Source organism: Anolis sagrei, chromosome 2, assembly GCF_037176765.1.
Source record: "Anolis sagrei isolate rAnoSag1 chromosome 2, rAnoSag1.mat, whole genome shotgun sequence".
In the NCBI taxonomy this organism is placed as follows: domain Eukaryota; kingdom Metazoa; phylum Chordata; class Lepidosauria; order Squamata; family Dactyloidae; genus Anolis; species Anolis sagrei.
Window position 1 is genome coordinate 219,654,444 of NC_090022.1, and position 17,659 is coordinate 219,672,102.

General features: G+C 40.3%; 1 protein-coding gene across 3 annotated transcripts in view; it reads left to right on the plus strand.

The window, feature by feature from the left end:
* GLIS3 (GLIS family zinc finger 3) overlaps window positions 1-17,659 on the plus strand; it is a 204,245-nt gene that overhangs the window by 490 nt on the left and 186,096 nt on the right. Inside the window, exons 1-2 of one of the 3 annotated variants that reach the window (XM_060762272.2) lie at window positions 92-246; window positions 15,691-15,751. The gene's annotated coding sequence lies outside the window, so the exon portion shown is untranslated. Of the gene's footprint in view, window positions 1-91; window positions 247-15,690; window positions 15,752-17,659 lie in introns of those variants that run through there. The other 2 variants (XM_067464418.1, XM_060762273.2) reach the window with 2 other exon arrangements.

Consider the following 17,659-nt stretch of genomic DNA (forward strand, 5'->3'; position numbering starts at 1 on the left):
GGGGTCTAAGTTCGGGCGGGAGGAGGAGGGAGGGGGTGAGGAGGAGGAGGGGGAGAATGGGGTGCCCCCGCCCTCCCTCCAAGCCCGAAGGGCCGCTGCCTCCTTCTTCTCCTTCCCCGCGCCTGCTCCTGGCAGGAAGGGGGCGGTGAAGGGACAGCCTCCCCCAGAAGAAACGCGCGTGGAAGGAAGACTCCACTCCAGCCCAACTTTCGGAGCGGAAAAGAGAGCCCGCACGCTCCTCTTGGGGTAAGCAGCACCCGGCCAGTCTGGTTGTGAATCCCAACTTGCATTTGTAACTGTGTTGCATGTCTTTTAGTAGTGTTTTCTCTCTTGTTTCAACGGTCTTGTATCCCGCCGCAAGTCGCAGAGAGAGGCGGGTAATACATTCATTATTATTATTATTATTATTATTATTATTATTATTATTATTATTATTGTTATTATTATTATTATTATTATTAGTAGTAGTAGTGGTGGTAGCGGTAGTGGTAGTAGTAAGAGTAGTACAAAGCAGCCTCTCCCCCTCCCCGCCACATCCCCTGTTGGCGCAATGGGTTAAACCCTTTTGCCGGCTGAACTGCTGACTCAAAGGTTAGTGGTTCGAATCCGCCAGAAGGGGTGAGCTCCCGCTTGTCAGTTCCAGCTTCCCATGCCTGGACATGAGAGAAGCCTCTCACAGGATGGTAGAACATCCCAGCGTCCCCTGGGTAACGTCCTTGCAGGCGGCCAATTCTCTCACACCAGAAGTGACTTGCAGTTTCTCAAGTCGCTCCTGATACACACAAAATCATTCTATATAATGAATGCAGCCTTGCCTCAGTGCAGTGGCAACCTGGGAGTTGTAGTTTAGGGAGGCACCAGCACACTTTGACAGAGGAGGCAAAAAGACCTTGCAAAACGACAACTCCCAGGACTCCACTGCAACGCGCCAGGGCCATTCAAACTGTGTCCAGCTGCATTCCTTCTACAGTGGAGCTTCAGCCCTGACCATGCGATTTGCGGGTTTGGGAACTGTTTCTTCAAATCAGCCGAGGGGTACATCTACACTTTGGGGTCAATGCACTTTGACACTGCTTGAACTGCACTGGCTCAGTGCTACGGAGTCCTGGGATTTGTAGTTTGTGGAGACAGCAGCTTGTACGAGCAAGTGCCCCTATCTGAAACAAATCAGTACTGAGTTAATTTAGGGTGCACCTACACCATAGAATGAATAATAATAACTTTATTTTGTACCCCGTCTTCATCTCCCCAAAGGGACTTGGGACGGCTTACATATAGCACAATGTGCCTAAAAGAATGCATAAAATAAACACACAATACAATAAAAGATGCAACCAATAGCATATAAAGCAATGATTGAAGCTGAATGCAGTTGGAGACCACTTTTACATCCATGGGACAATGCTGTGGAATCCTGGCATTTGTAGCACCAAAACGCTTTGGCAGAGAAGACCAAAGACCTTGTAAAACTAGGAACTCCAAAAAATCTGCAGTGTCTACTTAAAAGTGTTGTCAACCTTTATTAATTCTACAGTGGAGGTGCACACTGAGAATGGTGATTTTCCCATTTTTCCTATTCTTGATTGTTTGCTTCTTTCATGGAGCCCCTGGTAGTGCAATGGGTTAAACCCTTGTGCTGACCAAAAGGTTGGTGATTCGAACCCAGGAAATGAGGTGAGCTCCCGTCTGTCAGCTCCAGCTTTCCATAGGGGGACATGAGAGAAGCCTCCCACAGGATGGTCAAACATCCAGGCATCCCCTGGGCAACATCCTTGCTGTTGGCCAATTTTCTCACACCAGAAGCAACTTGCAGTTTCTCAAGTCACTCCTTAAAGTGAAAAAAATGGATTTCATTTGGGTAGAAAACAAACAGTTTCAGCCCTTTTTAGACTTTCGTCTTCACAGATTGATGTCCCAGATTCGCTTCACTCTCCCCCTCCTTTCAAGTTATTCAGTGTGTGCTGGAGAAATGGGAGGGGAAAGAACTGTGTCTGAAAAAGTTGAGACAAATATTCCCTTCGGGAGATTTGTCATCTTGTTGATGATTAATCCAAGTTAGAATATAGAGGAGCGCTTGGTTTCTTCCCTCCACATTAGCTTTGCTTCCAGGGTTGCTTCAGAAGCATGAACGACTCCTTATGTGTGTTTCTATCTTTTAATGTTATGGGCTCCATTGTGGTTTGCTTCCGAATTACTGTGGGAAGGTTTGGACAGGAGACAGGGTGGATTACTAGAAAAGTAGTTGCTCCAGGTTTTTCTTTCTATCTTTAGTTAAAACCTCAAAGAAACCTTTACTGGTGGGAAGTGATTTAACAAGGTGCCTTGTAATTATTTTTGATGCTGCAAGTTCGCTGGCTGCTACAGCTCTTCCCTCCCTGTAGTTCCCTTTTGGGGATTGCTGCACAACTAAACTTCTGTAAGCAACTGAATGTCCTCTCTAGGAACTCATCTACACTGACAAGTCCCATCAGCACTGACCATTTGATGCAGTTTCAAACTGTATTGAAGAAAGTGGTTTTGCTGTGTAGATGATTCCATAGGAAAGCCTGGAGGACCTGGAAGATGATGACAGAAACTGCAGAACACTTATGCACCTTAAGGGCTTTATTTCGTGCACTTAAAGAATCATACAGTTGGAAGAGACCTCATGGGCCAGCCAGCCCAACCCCCTGCCAAGAAGCAGGAAAATTGTATTCAACCCCCTCCAACAGATGGCCACCTAGCCTCTGTTTAAAATCCTCCAAAGAAGGAGCCTCCACCACACTCCAGGGCAGAGAGTTCCACTGCTGAACATCTCTCAAAGTTAGGAAGTTCTCCTTATGTTCAAGTGGAATCACTTTTCCTGTAGTTTGAAGCCATTGTTCCATGTCCTTGTTTCCAGTGGGAGTTCTTCTAGTCTTCTGTGAGAGTTTGTTGTCCTGTCCCCGCTAGCACTGAATTGTATTAAATGATCAGTGTCTATGTGGCACTAGTAATTTGGGACAAAAGTGGCAAAGAGAGAAGAAAAGTTAAATGATGCTGATCACACACAAAGCCCTGGAAACAGGTCAAGGCCTGGTCAATGCTTATTCGCACCAGAGAAGTTAGATATCACCTGGTTCTAGGATCCCTAGCATCCATGCCTTTTTTTCAAAGCACTTTATCTGCTTCACCATGTGACCTACACTCACCGATGGCTTATCCCTGATTAAGGCCTCTAAAGCACATTCCCATGCATATTCATGCTCTTCATCCACCACGTTTTCAAGATATCTTTAATCCATTTTAAGCAGCCAATGTAGATGTGCCCAAGGGTTTCATTACAGCAACTTGGAAAAGTTCCCCATTTCAAAGATTTTGGCATATATGAAGTAATAATTCAAGTATGTGTCTTTGAGCATGCTAGCAGTGCCACTGTGTTGTAACAACTAGCTCTCCCTGCTTCCACATCTTTGGGCCTTTTCACACTACACAATTATAGCACTTTGATTACCGCTGTCATGGTTCTATCTGTGGAATGCTGATATCTGTAGTATCATGAGGTACCCCAGACTACAGGATGTATCCATAGGATGCAGTTGTGGCACTTAGAGTGGAATCAAAATAGGATCCAAGCACTATAATTCTGTAGTGTGAAAGGCCTAGAGAAATCTACTTAGCATATATGTATGCCAGGCTATCTTATGTCCTCTGAACATTTATTTCAGATATTGCATGGTTCATATCTCAGTCCAGTAAGAATATTTGGACTGTGGGACTCACTGTATACAGCAGACATGGGCAAACTTTGGCCCTCCAGGTGTTTCGCACTTCAACTACAACTTGTGGGAGTTGAAGTCCAAAACACCTGATGGCCCAATGTTTGCCCATGTCTGCTATACATCATCTGTGATCCTGCCATCTATTATTGGATTGCATCCCAAGGCAGAATATCTAAGAATAGAGGATGTCTGCCATTAACATTGATAATATATGGAATGCAAAGATATTCACTTTTAACCCTCTGAGGTAGTAATTTTGACTAAAAAGGTAATTGAGCAAACATGTGATAAGGCACTATGATGAGGATTAAAGTGAGGTTTTTGTAGTAGTGAGGGTAATATGTGTGTATGCGCCTTCACATAGTCTGTCAATTTATGGTGACCCCATGAATTTCATAGGGTGTCCTTAGGCAAGAAATACTGATTTGTGGTTTCACCATTTCCTTCCTCAGAAATACAGTCTACAGCACCTGGTATTCATTGGTGGTCTCCCATCCAAGTACTAATCCCATTTAGCACTTAAGATTAGATGGGATTTTGTACTTTTAGAATATGTAGGCCTCAAAGCATGTTTACCCAGCAGTAAATATAACATAGCTGTAGTAGTTCAAAACAGTTTACTACTTTAGACAAAAGACTAGGTGTGGAATTCAGCTCTTCATTTTGTGTACAAAAGCTGACCACCAGTTAAATTTTACAGTGTCTCTTATCACACCTTATGGCAGCAGGCTAGCCATGAATATATAGTGGCACACTCACACACAACTCATTGTCATTCCCAACACTTTGTACGGGTTACTTGAAACTGCTTACTTAATAGTAGGACCAGCTCTGCTATGGAGTTCAATAAAGCATTCTCCCTAGTAGTAATTATGTTCACAACCTTAACAATGTTCTTTATAGGTCAGAGTGAGTAATCCCTAAATATTTTTGATTGATAGTTCCCATCAATCCGAGCCAGCACAACCACAGGTTAATAGTGTGTATGTGTCTGCAAGTCACCTGTTGATTTATGTTGATCCTATATAGCATTTCCTTCAGTAAAGGATACTCAGGGATGATTTTGCCAGTTCTTTCGTATGAAATATTGTCTGCAGCCCTCGGTAGTCTTTGGTGGCCTCCCATCTAAGAATTAACCAGAGTTGATACTACTTAGCATCTAGGAACAGTTGGAACCTGGTGCCTTTCTGATATTTAGGTCCCAGGTTAGGGATTTTAAGAGTCTAAAAGTGCAATGACAATTGGAATGGCTATGGTGTACAATTTTTGGATCATGTAATTTTTAATATTTATACTATGATGATTTTAATGCTTAATCTGAATGTTTAAATTTGTCTATGTCTTATGTTTAGTGGTTTTAATGAGTTTAGTCATAGTTATATGTAGTAATTAGTTATTATAATTTATTTTTCTGTATGTTGGCATTAAATTTTTGCCATTAGTTTATTGTAAACATCCTTGAGTCCCCCCAGGGGTGAGAAAGGCGGTATATAAATACAGTAAATAAAAAATTAAAAAATTAAAAGTATCTGAAGACTCAGCTAAAAGATGAGGAGATGAACATTATATTTCACTGACCATGACTGTGCTTACAAAAGCAACACATGCTATCTCATTCACAGAATGGTTTAGAAATGTAACCCCAGAGAAAATGTGGGATACAGCCTTACTCAAATTATAGTAGATTTGATAAGAGATATTGATCTTTCTGCCTTTTATAGCAACCAATTTAGAGATCATTTTAGGAAGGATATAGGGGCTTGTAAAATATCCCTATACAGGCAGTCCCCGGGTTATGAACGAAATACGTCTGTAGGTTTGCTCTTAAATTGAATTGTATGTAAGTCAGAACAAATACATTTTAAGTCTCTCTCTCTCTCTCTCTCTCTCTCTCTATCTATCTATAGGCCCGTCGCAAACTAGGTTTCTGCTGGAGAAACCCTTGCTAGCAAGTCCCTGACGTCATGAGCCTGCGCCTCTCTCCCCGCCCCTTTCTCCACCCCTTTCTCTTTGCGAGCGTGGTTTTTCCTTTGCTAGGGCAGCATTGCCCGCATTTTCTCTCAGTTGAATTCTGCCAACTGAGAGAAAATGCGGGCAATGCTGCCCTAGCAAAGGAAAAACCACGCTCGCATGGAGAAAGGGGCAGAGAAAGGGGCGGGGAGAGAGGCGGAGTCTCGTGACGTCAGGGACATGCTAGCAAGGGTTTCTCTCGCAGGAACAGAGTTTGCGACGGCTCTTATCTGTATAAAGAAAGAGGATGTGTGTGTGTGCGTGCGTGTGTGTGCATGTGTGTTTTGGATAGCATAGGGAAGGGTTAACACCCCTGTCACATTTGTTTTGCTATCTGTGCCCCTGTTCAGAAGATTTTGCCTCACTTTCTTTGATATTCGAAATTTGAAAATTTTGGGTTGTCGTGATAACAAGAATTGATGATAAAGCTTCAGTGGGGATACCCCTTTCCCATGATAACTCTTACAGCAGTCTCATCCTAGATTTCCACTCACTTCCTGTTGCCTCATCCCTTTTTATAACTAGGAGTCATATGTGAGTCGTATGTTTGCAACTTGGGTACTGCCTGTACTTTTATGAATGTTGTATCACTGAATGCTTTTTGGTTTACTATTTATGATTTCTCAGTTATTGAAGCCAAGGATCATCCAGGATCAGTCATAGAGCTTGTACTGATACCAGAGAAACAACTATAAGGGGTGGACACTTCTGGGAAATGCTGAAAGTTTCTTCCTCTGCTAAAGAGAGCAACAGTCAAGCCTCCACTGTGCCTACAGACATATAGAACACATATTTGGAATAAGAAGGATAGGCTTCCAGGTTGGTGTGGTTTCTGTGATTATCTAATTATTAAGACACATAAACCAAACACTTGAGTTCAAGGATTGCAAGAATATGGGTAGTAGCTTACTGCTACCAGAAGCTAAGTTCATGCTTCTTCTTATTCCATTAGGAGGCTACCTACACCAAATTAAACTGGGTCCAGTCCTACCATTAGTTAGAGTGAAGTTTCAAGTTCAGGCAAACAGTTTGGTTCTATTAAAGGACTACGAAGTGTTAGGTGCTTTGTTATTATATATGTTATTACAACTAGGGATGGGGAAAAGTGCTTAAGTGGTTTCCTGCATGTTGTACCAAAATAACTTGGTGGGATTTAGGGATGAATAATTTTAACTTTCATGAGTGGGGAATGCCATGTGCACTTCTGGAAGATCAGTGTTTTGAGCCATCCTGTTCAAACGGTTTCTCAGCATAACCTAATAATTTCTTTTTCTGACTGGCAGGAATTTACCATGGTCTCAGACAGAGACAGGACTTTTTCTTCACCTCTATATACAAACGCTAGCAATTTAGCCTGAGGCCTTCTGTGTGTAATGCCTATTTTCTTGTGGCTGTTAATTGTCATCAAGTCAGTGTTGACTTATGATGACATGTTGGATGAGAGAACTCCAAGTCACCCTATCATGATCAGGTCTTGCAAACAAAGTTGTGGCTTCTTTGATTGACAATCTCATAACACTAGAGAAAAAATCCACTTAAAATCCGGTTTCTGCATCCTGCAGAATTCTGGGGTTTGTAGTTTAGGAAGGAGCCTTTAACAGCCTCACTAAACTACAAACCCCAGAATTCTGCAGGAGGAAGGAACCGGATTTTAAGTGGATTTTTTTTCTCTAGTGTGATGATCAGTATCCAGCTGGATTATGGTCTTCCTTTTTTCTACCTTACCAATTATTGTCTCTTTTAGTGAGTTGTGTCTTCTCGTTATATGCCCAAAGTATGGCAGCCTCAGTTTAGTCATCTTGTTGTTCATTTGTTCAGTCGTTTCCGACTCTTCATGACCTCATGGACCAGCCCATGCCTGTCGGTTCCCTGTTGGCCGTCATCTTAGGTTCTAGAAAAAGTTCAAGTTTGAGTTTGTCTAGGACCCATTTATGTGACTTTTTAGCAGTTCACAGTATTTGTAGCACCACATTTCAAATTAGTAATTTTTTTTTGTCTCAACCACTATTTGACTTTCATAACCATACTCTGAGTACCGTAGCAAAACCTTTGTATGAAACGATCCCACCTTGATATGGATTAGAACAGAATGAATAAGTATAGATGCTCCTTTTGTCTTCTTTTTCCACGCACCACATTGTAGTGAAGCACTATTATACATGGATAATATTGGCCACATGCTGTAATGAGGGAAAATTAATTCAATCTGCACTTAATGCAAACCTATCTACTTCAGATTTTTAAACCCACGATGCAAACAGAATTGCAGTTATCTATTGGTATTTCTAATTCCCTGCATGTTGGGATCTGATTCTCTGATTTATTAAAATCCCACAAAAAAAACCCCCACACAATTGTGAACATTTATTGCACTGTATTGAGAAATGTTCCTGCAAAATGGTATATATTGGACAAAGTGGATGAAGAAATGTTAGGGAATGAACTTAACATTGGAAAAATGAGAAATTGACAGAAAATACAATTGATAAATTTGTCCATTTACTGATGTGTTTCCTCATATTATTGTGCTAGAAGGTTTATGCACTTGTGAATCATCCAGTTGTAGAATTTTTGTTATTCTTACTTTCAAGGTGCTTTTTCATCCCACAGATCTAATAGGTTGCTGAGCATAGCCTTTGGATTTTTGTGTTCATAGATTAAGTTTGGAAGCAGAAAATTCAATATCTATCACTTCGGACCTGTAAAGTACACTCAGCTTGCCCTGCTGGGGCCACATGATTGATAACTACAATAAATGGGAAAGTATACATTGCTGTTTTAAAAATCAGCAGTTTCCAATTCCATTTGTGCAACTAATAGTGCACAATTATCAATAATATCATTAGTCATATTGATTATGAGAAAGGACAATTTTAGATGATGTCAAATTCCTGTTTAAATGGCTATTCAGATAAATTAATGCAAATTCAATTTCTCATTAATATTTTCTCTCATGGTAGAAGATTAAAAATGCACAAACAATAAAAAGAGATTCCTGACTGCAAGAACCTATGCATTTCAATTAGAAATCTAGTTATCCTAATTCCGACATACAAGTCATCAAAGTAGGCCATGGAGCCAAATTTTGCACACTGAAATTGCTTCAGTTTGGAGTTCTAGAATACTCTAGTCCACCTCCCTCCTGTTCACAATGTGTTTTCTGCTTCTCTCCTCCTCCTGTGCCTCCAACAGTCTTCCAACAGGTTTCTATGGCCACTGAGCTCAGTAGTCATTGAGTTATTGTGGAGATTTCTCATTATGGGTTTTTTTAAATCTTCTTTAAGAGAGTTTTTGGAGTGTATTTGTTCAAACCATGGGCTCCCAAACTCTGCTGACACTGCCTCCTCAGGTGCTGTTTTGACTCCACAGAGACTAATACTTCTCTCTGAATTTCTGAAAAGGGGAGTGATGTTCTTTCAAACGTGATTCTTAATTGTCGTAAATTGTGCGTTGATTTTGGAAACTATTTCTTCCCTATTCAGTACCTATAATTGCTTTTCAGAAGCACGGTTCTACTGTGGAAAACATTTCAGTATGAATGAATAGAGTCAACACTTCTGATTAATTATTGCTCAGTAAATTCAGTTTAGTAATTATGACTTAATTTTGTAGTACTCGGCAATGACTAAGGTGTTCTTTCCTACTACAAAGGGTAAATTAACCCAGTAATGGTAGGAAAATTGCTGTTATACAGTGACTCCCTTTTATCTTGTATATGCTCAAGCCTTTCATAGAAATTCCACAGAATGTAACTCTTTCATGTCCTTCTGACTTAATTAGCTATACTTTAAAAATAAAATCTTGTAACATGATACATGTATTTATTCATATCTGCCAACCGAGGATATAATTCATGCATCTATCGAACTAGCCTGAAGTCCACAGAAGCTTAAACTACAATACATCTATTACTCTATAAGATGCCATACAACTCTCTTTTTTGCTATTAAAACACATAGCCTCATCATACTAGAACATAGATACACTTTAAATCTGGATTCTGCCTCCTGAAAAATTCTGGGTTTTGTAGTTTAGTGAGGCCCAAGACCTGCCTGACTGAGCAGTCTAAAGGCCCCTCCCTAAACTACAAGCTCCAGAATTCTACAGGAGGCAGAAACTGGATTTAAAGTGGATCCATGCACTGGTGCAGGCTGGTAGGCTGTTAGGAATTGTGGGAGTTGGAGTCCCAAACCCATGGAGGGCTGAAGTTTGCCCATGCCTGCTCTAGTGTGATGATGACCTTAAAATGCCTTTAGATGTGACATTTGAACTAGACCCACTGAGACATAGGTATTTCTGAATGAGAATTAGTGTACATTAGGATCTGAGTCAATCATGTAGTGTTTACATTAGTTTTTATCCAAATCATTATACTGAGTCAGAGGGGAAAGCATCTGAAAAAGAATTCATTTTGAATATGAGTAAAGGTGGTGAGACTGTGGAATGATTACATACAAACTAAATCTGACTTAAGGGCATGATGTATTGCTCTCTTTTAAGTTTGTAACAACATCATGAGTACTAGGCTTTGTAATCACTCAGTGTACTAAATTATGCTGTAACCAGTATGGATCTTCTGTTGTACCAGATTGCACAGATACTTGTTCCTTCCTCTGAAATATAGCCAGAGGCACCTGGTATTCATTGGTGGTTTCCTCTCCAAGTATTATCCAGGGCTGACCCTGCTTAGACCGGATTTGGTGCCTCTAAGTTATTTACTTGAGCCATATTACCTGACTCCCTCCATGTATGACAGCTTTGGGCGCAAGGAAACAATAAAGAGTGGCTCTCTCCCAAGAACTGCAAGGTGGCAGAGGCAACATCTAAACAAGGAAGGATTAGATATTATTGCATGGATTTTCTTGGGTGCCAAGTAAGCTGGGAGAGGGGAGGGGAGGGAAGTTGTGGGAAGCAATACAAACTACCGCATTTTAAAATGCCTTATCCTAGTGAGTAGCTGCACTTTTGGACAGTGGACCTGGTCATGGAGGGTATGCAGATTCAGTGACAGCAGGCTCAGAAATGAATCCATGGAGCTTGACCTGGTGAGTGGCCAAGCGAGGACCACTGTAGCAAAGCATGGACTTGTTGTTTCTGATGCCTTGCCACCTCTAATAGATGGTCACCTCCTCTGATGGTGTCACACATGATGGTTTGCATCCTCTGCACCTCATCTTCAGTGACCCAAGTAAAAGATGAGACGGGAGGAGAAATAAAGCTGAAGTTGCCAGATAGTTACTGGAAATAACTCTACCAACATTAGTGGGTGAACTTCTTTCCTGACTGCTTGTTGGAATGTTAATACAGTAGAGTCTCGCTTATCCAACCTTTGCCATTTTTGAAAGGTTGGCACTCCATTTATGCCACAATGTGGCCTTGACTGTTATGATGCTGTTACAAAGAATTAATTTTAAAATTTTGCATAAGATAATGGTTGCATTAGAAGCCAGAACATTGTTTTTTTAAGTAATATAATGGCTTTTTTATTTTTTATTTGAAATTTTAATGGAAATATTGTCAGATTTTTACCTATCCTTTCACATGGCAAAGGTAAAGGTTTTCCCTTGATATTAAGTCTAGTCATCTCCATTTCCAAGCGTTGTCCGTAGACGCCTCCAAGGTCATGTGGCCGGCATGACTACATGGAGCGCTGTTACCTTCCCAATGAAGCGGTTCCTATTTGCATGTTTTCGAACTGCTAGGTTGGCAAAAGCTGGGGCTAACAATGGGATTTGAACCAGTCAGCAAGTTCTGCAGTTTAGGAGTTTAACACTCTGTGCCACCACAGCCCCTACATCCTTTCATATACGTAAGAATTTTTGTTGTTTCCATATCATTTACTTCATTCTGTAAAATACAATGTAATAGATGGACCTTTTAAACATGAAATCCCCATGTTAGAATTTTCTTTTCTTGTAGGAAATTTCTGAAGAGTTTCCATTTTTTTAAAATATTGAAGGGTCTTTTACCGGAAGATATCTTCTCAAAATTTCTATTTTTGGTGTTTCTTCTAGTTTCCACGTCTGCACAATAATTATTTTAAAGTAGATTATCGCTATGTAAAAAGCAACTTTGTGTTCAATGTGCCGTCAAAGGCTTTCACGGCCGGAATCACTAGGGTGTCGTGTGGTTTCAGGGATGTATGGCCGCGTACTGGCAAAAGTTTCTTCTGACATTTCATGTGCATCTGTGGCTGGCATCTTCAGAGGACCATGCCAGTCACAGATGCAGGTGAAATGTCAGGAAAAAAGTGCTGCTAAAACACAGCCATATAGTCTGGAAACCACACAACACTCCAATTTTGTGTTGCTTAATACTTTTTGTTTTACTTCACAGAGGTTTTGGATTGATAGACACATTGTATAAAATTTTAAAAAAACCAGCTTGTAATGCCTCTAAAATAGGCATGGGCAAACTTCAGCCCTCCGGATGTTTTGGACTTCAACTCCCATAATTCCTAACAGCTAGTAGGCTGTTAGGAATTATGAGAGTTGAAGTCCTAAACATCCAGAGAGGCGAGGTTTGCCCATGCCTGCTCTAAAATGTCTGAGGATGGGGGGAAGAGATGGGAAAATAACTCAAAAGCTTTACTTGTTACACTACACAACGTCTACATTAACATTATGTGAAATGTTACTTTATTATATGATACTCATCACAATGCCATCCAACCCACCTGAATATGATGAATGTACATATCACACATGAACAAATACTGTGACTGTATTATTTTCACTAGAGTCTGCTCAACATTAGCAAAGGAAATGAAAAGTCTTGATAGACTTGTGAACCTTGGGAGAGCAGATTGCATTTCTGTACCAGCTTCCTAGATTTTGGACTGTCAATAGCATCAGTAGCAAAGTGAAGCGATTATCCTAATTATAACTCTTAATTAAATTTGAAACTTCTGCCTAGAACTAAGGGGAAATCCATCCAGATGAGGATATAAATAGAAACCATCAAATTTGTACTTTCAAATAAAAGCTGCAATCCAACACCCCCCTGAGCATAGTGTAAATGAGACATGTTGCTCCAGCACTATGCAACCCCTATACAGAATAGTAACAATATACAACACATGTTACTGACTGCATGCAATTGTGCAATGCACATAGGACAACCACAGTATATAACTGCAGTACATAATGCCCGATATATAGCCATAATGTGCAGTGATGCTGTATGTGCAGCTCCACTTTGGTCACTGTCAGCAAAAGATGTTTGTTACGCTATGGCAAGTAATCCTCCTTGCGCACATAGTGCAATTTGCACATGCATATTTCACTACCAGAATGATAGCCAGAACTGTTCTAAAAGAGTAGAAATAAATTCCTTCCCATTCTTCAGTGTTTTTTTCCTTTCCTTACTCTTTTAAAAGCCCATTTCATTTAGATTTCCATTTTAGAAATGCATTTCGGAAAGAGCCTTTAAGTGGTTTCTAAAAGTTACTTATACAAGACTCAATTTGCCTGGTTGTGTCAATTGTGCATTTGTTTATTCTGTGTGAAAGGTTTGCAGAAACTTCTATCTCGGCCTTTCTTTTTGTGGTGTAAGACCCTATTCCTATTTTCCCCATGTTATTTTTGGCACTAGTATCAAATTTTGTTAAAGAAGTGAAGCCAGAAACACACCTGCTTCATTTATGGCAGTATACCTGTAATGATAATGATAAGAACAGATGATAAATAATAATGTGGGATTGGCACTGGAAACCCAAATGACTCTGTCTTTTCCACTCCATCACTTCAGTAGTTGCTACCCAGACTCTGGGAACAGCTGCTACCAGGGATATAGCAGCCTTTGCTCCTGACAATCTTTCTTCTCAGTGAGAATTAAACATTTACTCAGAGTTGAATGAGATCACAACTCCCATCCAGTCTAACCCCCTGCCATGCAGGAATACACACCTGATACATGACCTATGATGATGATGAGGAGGAGACTAATCATAATGTGCTTTGAAATGTAAATCAACATGTGTTTGCAGACTGAAATTACACACACTGAGGGAGACAGAAGACTTTGACTATTGCTGTGTGCTTTCAGATTGTCATGGCAATTTAAGGTTACCCTATCATGGGGGTTTCTTGGGCTGAGAGTGTGTGACTCACCAAGGGTTATCCAGTGAGTCTTTATAGCCAAGTGGGGAATCGAATCTTGGTCTCCATAGTCGGAATTCAATGCTCAAACCACGACACCACTAGAGAGATTATATTTTAAAATGAGCCCTTTTGAGAAAGCAGATAACACACCCATCAACTTGCGCAGGATGAGTCACCAATCATTTTCGTTACTTAAAGCACTGTCCAAGAAGACAAAGGATTGTGAAATTAAAAGAGAGTCCCAGAGAGACCAATCTCAAATGATACTGAACCATAAAAAATATCTCAGTTATCTCCTGCTAATTTCAGAATCTGGCAAATAAATGAAAAGGTGCAGGAGATAACTGACTATATATGTTGGCTATATAATTTCAGTGGCATCCAATTCAAGGGGCTTTGATTCAGCCTCTTCCAGGTTGAAGAATTATCTCCAAGGAAATGTCCCCTCTGTTTTCTTTCCACCAGCTAGCAAAACCCTTTGTATTTGGGCTGATAATTGGCTGTTGCATTAGGGGCTTTTGTGAGAGCTATTGTACTGTTATCCCCATTTCTATGTTTTGAATGTTTCAAAACTGCTTTAAATTAGGGTTTTATATGATTGCATATTTAGCTTTTTAAAGTGTTTATATTCTAAATGGTCTTTAGCCGTATTTTGTTTATCTTATACTGTGTTTGGGTTTGGGTCCCTTTTTGTAGGAATGGTGGAATGTCTCAATGCAATTCCAGTAGACATAAGGTGCGTCATAGGGTGCATTTACAATGTAGAATCACTGCAGTTTGACTCCACTTTAAGTGCCATGGCTGAATTCTATGAAATCATGGGGTTTTTAGTTCGGTGAGGCATCTGCACTCTTTGGCACAGAAAGCTCATTGAACCATGGCAGTCAAAGTGGTGTCAAGCTACATTAATTTTATAGTATAAATCAGAGCTTCTCAAACTGTGCTCCTCCTGATGTTTTGGACTTGAGCTCCCACAATTCCTAAGATGGCTGGGATTTCTGGGAGCTGAAGTCCAAAATACCTGGAGGAAAACAGTTTGAGAAACACTGGTGTAGATGGACCCATAGTTGCTTGTGTTCTTTCCTCCTATCACTTAGTGGTACTTGCAATATCCCCACCCTACCCCTGATACTGGATCTACACTGCCATATAATCCAATATCTAATCCTAGATTATCTGATTTGAACTGGACTATATGAGGCTGGATCTACACTGCTCTGTATCCTAGGATCTGATCCTAGATTTGCTTATCCCAGATTATCTGGCAGTACCTTTCACACCAGAAGTGACTTGCAGTTTCTCATGTAACTCCTGACACGACAAAAAAATCTGGCAGTATATATTCATATAATCCAGTTCAAAGCAGATAATCTGGGATCAGAAACTGGATTATATGGCAGTGTAGATGGGGGCTGATCTTGACACTGGCCAGTAAGAGAGATATATATAGTGTACTGCTTTATAAGCAGTGAGGTAGGCTCTCAACCATTATCTGGATGTCCTGATTTCCAGAAGAGTGCATAGCAATTTCATTTTGCCCTTCCACTTCAGAATTGCATATAACCAGTCTGATCCAATCAGGATATAGGTAGGTACAAATCTGTTCAAATTGGCCTGATTTTACTTGGAATTCTGGATTCTGCTGAATGAAGACAGCTCTTGTGATCTGTTCACAAATAATTAAAAGTATAGGCTAGATGTCATCTGGTTGTTTAGTTATAATACCATAAATCCTAGAAACAAGGACCTTTATATCCACAGCATGGTAGTATAATATAGTTTTAGATAACGAACATTGCTTGGATCTGAGATCAACCAAATTGTCCTTTCTTTTGCAGTAAACTGCACATTGGGAGAAACTCTTCAGACATCAGGAGTGTTTGGTCTTCACAACTGCTGGTAAGATTTCATTTGATTCTGATCTATGAGATACATATGTTCTTATTTTATTACTTTGTTGCTTCTGAGTCCCCCACATTAGTGGTTCCCAACCTTTTTTTTTTTTTTTTTTTTTACCAGAGACCACTTTGACTAGGGACCACTTTGCCCAGGGACCATTTCAACAAGGACCACTTGAACAGGGACCACTCTAACCAGGGACCACTCTCCAACATTAGTACCAAAAAGGTTCTGAATTAGTTTTTGGTTAACTTTAGATTGGGTTTGGTTATTTGGGGTGCTGATTCAGAAAATTGCCTGGGATAGACCACATCAGTTGTAGTTTCTGATACAGAACATATGCCATCCAGTAGTTGCCATCTCCTCGCCCACAGAAAACCATATTTAATAATCAAGAGCCACGGACCTTATTTTAGGTTTCGTGGCCCACCAGTGAGCCGTGGAATCCTGTTCCACATGGATTCAAGACTTTTGTATATGAACCATGCCTAAGGTGAGATTCTGAACATCATTTCTAATAAGTATGTTTACATTTGCAGCCTTAGTTTCCCCAGCATATTATCTATGGCTGAGCTTGGAAATAACTAGTTAAATATATATAACTACTTGTGTACTGGTTAGTTACTCCTTCCCCTGAAGTTTAACAAATTAAATTGCTTGATGGCACTTGATGGAGCTTGGAGCAACTAATTAGCTTTAACAAGTTGCGTGATAACTTGTCCCCTCTCCCTCAGCTTCATGATTTTAAGGTAAGTGGGGTGGTAGAGGAATAAGTTATTCCTGATTTTAAATAATATCTATTCTACATTCATAACTAATCTTTATTGCTGCATTTTGTAATATTTTTGTACTTTTTTCATGTCAGAAGCGACTTGAGAAAATGCAAGTTGCTTCTGGTGTGAGAGAATTGGCCATCTGTAAGGACGTTGCCCAGGGGGCACCCGGATGTTTTACCATCCTGTGGGAGGCTTCTCTCATGCCCCTGCGTGGGAAGCTGGAGCTGACAGACGGGAGCTCACTGCATCAGATCAGCAGTTCAGTTGGCACAAGGGTTTAGCCCATTGTTCCACCGTGGCTCCCCAATTGTGTAATGAAATGAACACATAATAATTTTTTGCCTTTTCCATAACAGGCAAACAATTCAAAGGCTGATTGAATAGTATACATATTGGTAGGAGGGGGTAGGAAAAAGAAATACAGATCAGTGATAACATTTAATTGAACATGTTGTTATGTACCATGCTTAGGGACAGCCTGGCAGTTTCAGGATGCATTTTCTTTACAAATTCTACCATATCTTTTCATCAAGCAAATTATAGGATATCTAGTCCAAAGCATCAGAAAATGACAAGCTAGTGAAGGCATTGTAAAAACTAAAAAAGGAACATTTTTTGTAGGAGCTAATAACAGACTGGGCAATAAGAAGACAAATACATCAATCAATCATGTCATTGCATGTCAATCCTATGATTTTCTTTTAAAACCCCCAAATAGTTTAATTATCAATTACTAATGATTAAGTGAGCCACGTTAGTGCAATGTATGTTTTGTGATGTTACTCAGGAACCGGTCTGAGTCCCCTTGGGGAGATGGAGCGGTATATAAATAAAGATTATTATTATTATTATTATTATTATTATTATTATTATTATTATATTATTATTATTATTATTATGGGTTAAACGCTTGTTCTGGCCGAACTGCTGACCTGAAGGTCAGTGGTTTGAATCCACGAGATGGGGGGAGCTCCTGTCTGTCAGCTCCAGGTCCCCATGCGGGGACATGAGAGAAACCTCCCACAGGATGGTAACACATCTGGGTGTTCCCTGGGCAATGTTTCTGCAGACGGCCAATTCTCTCACACCAGAAGCGACTTGCAGTTATCTCAAGTCGCTTCTAACATGATAA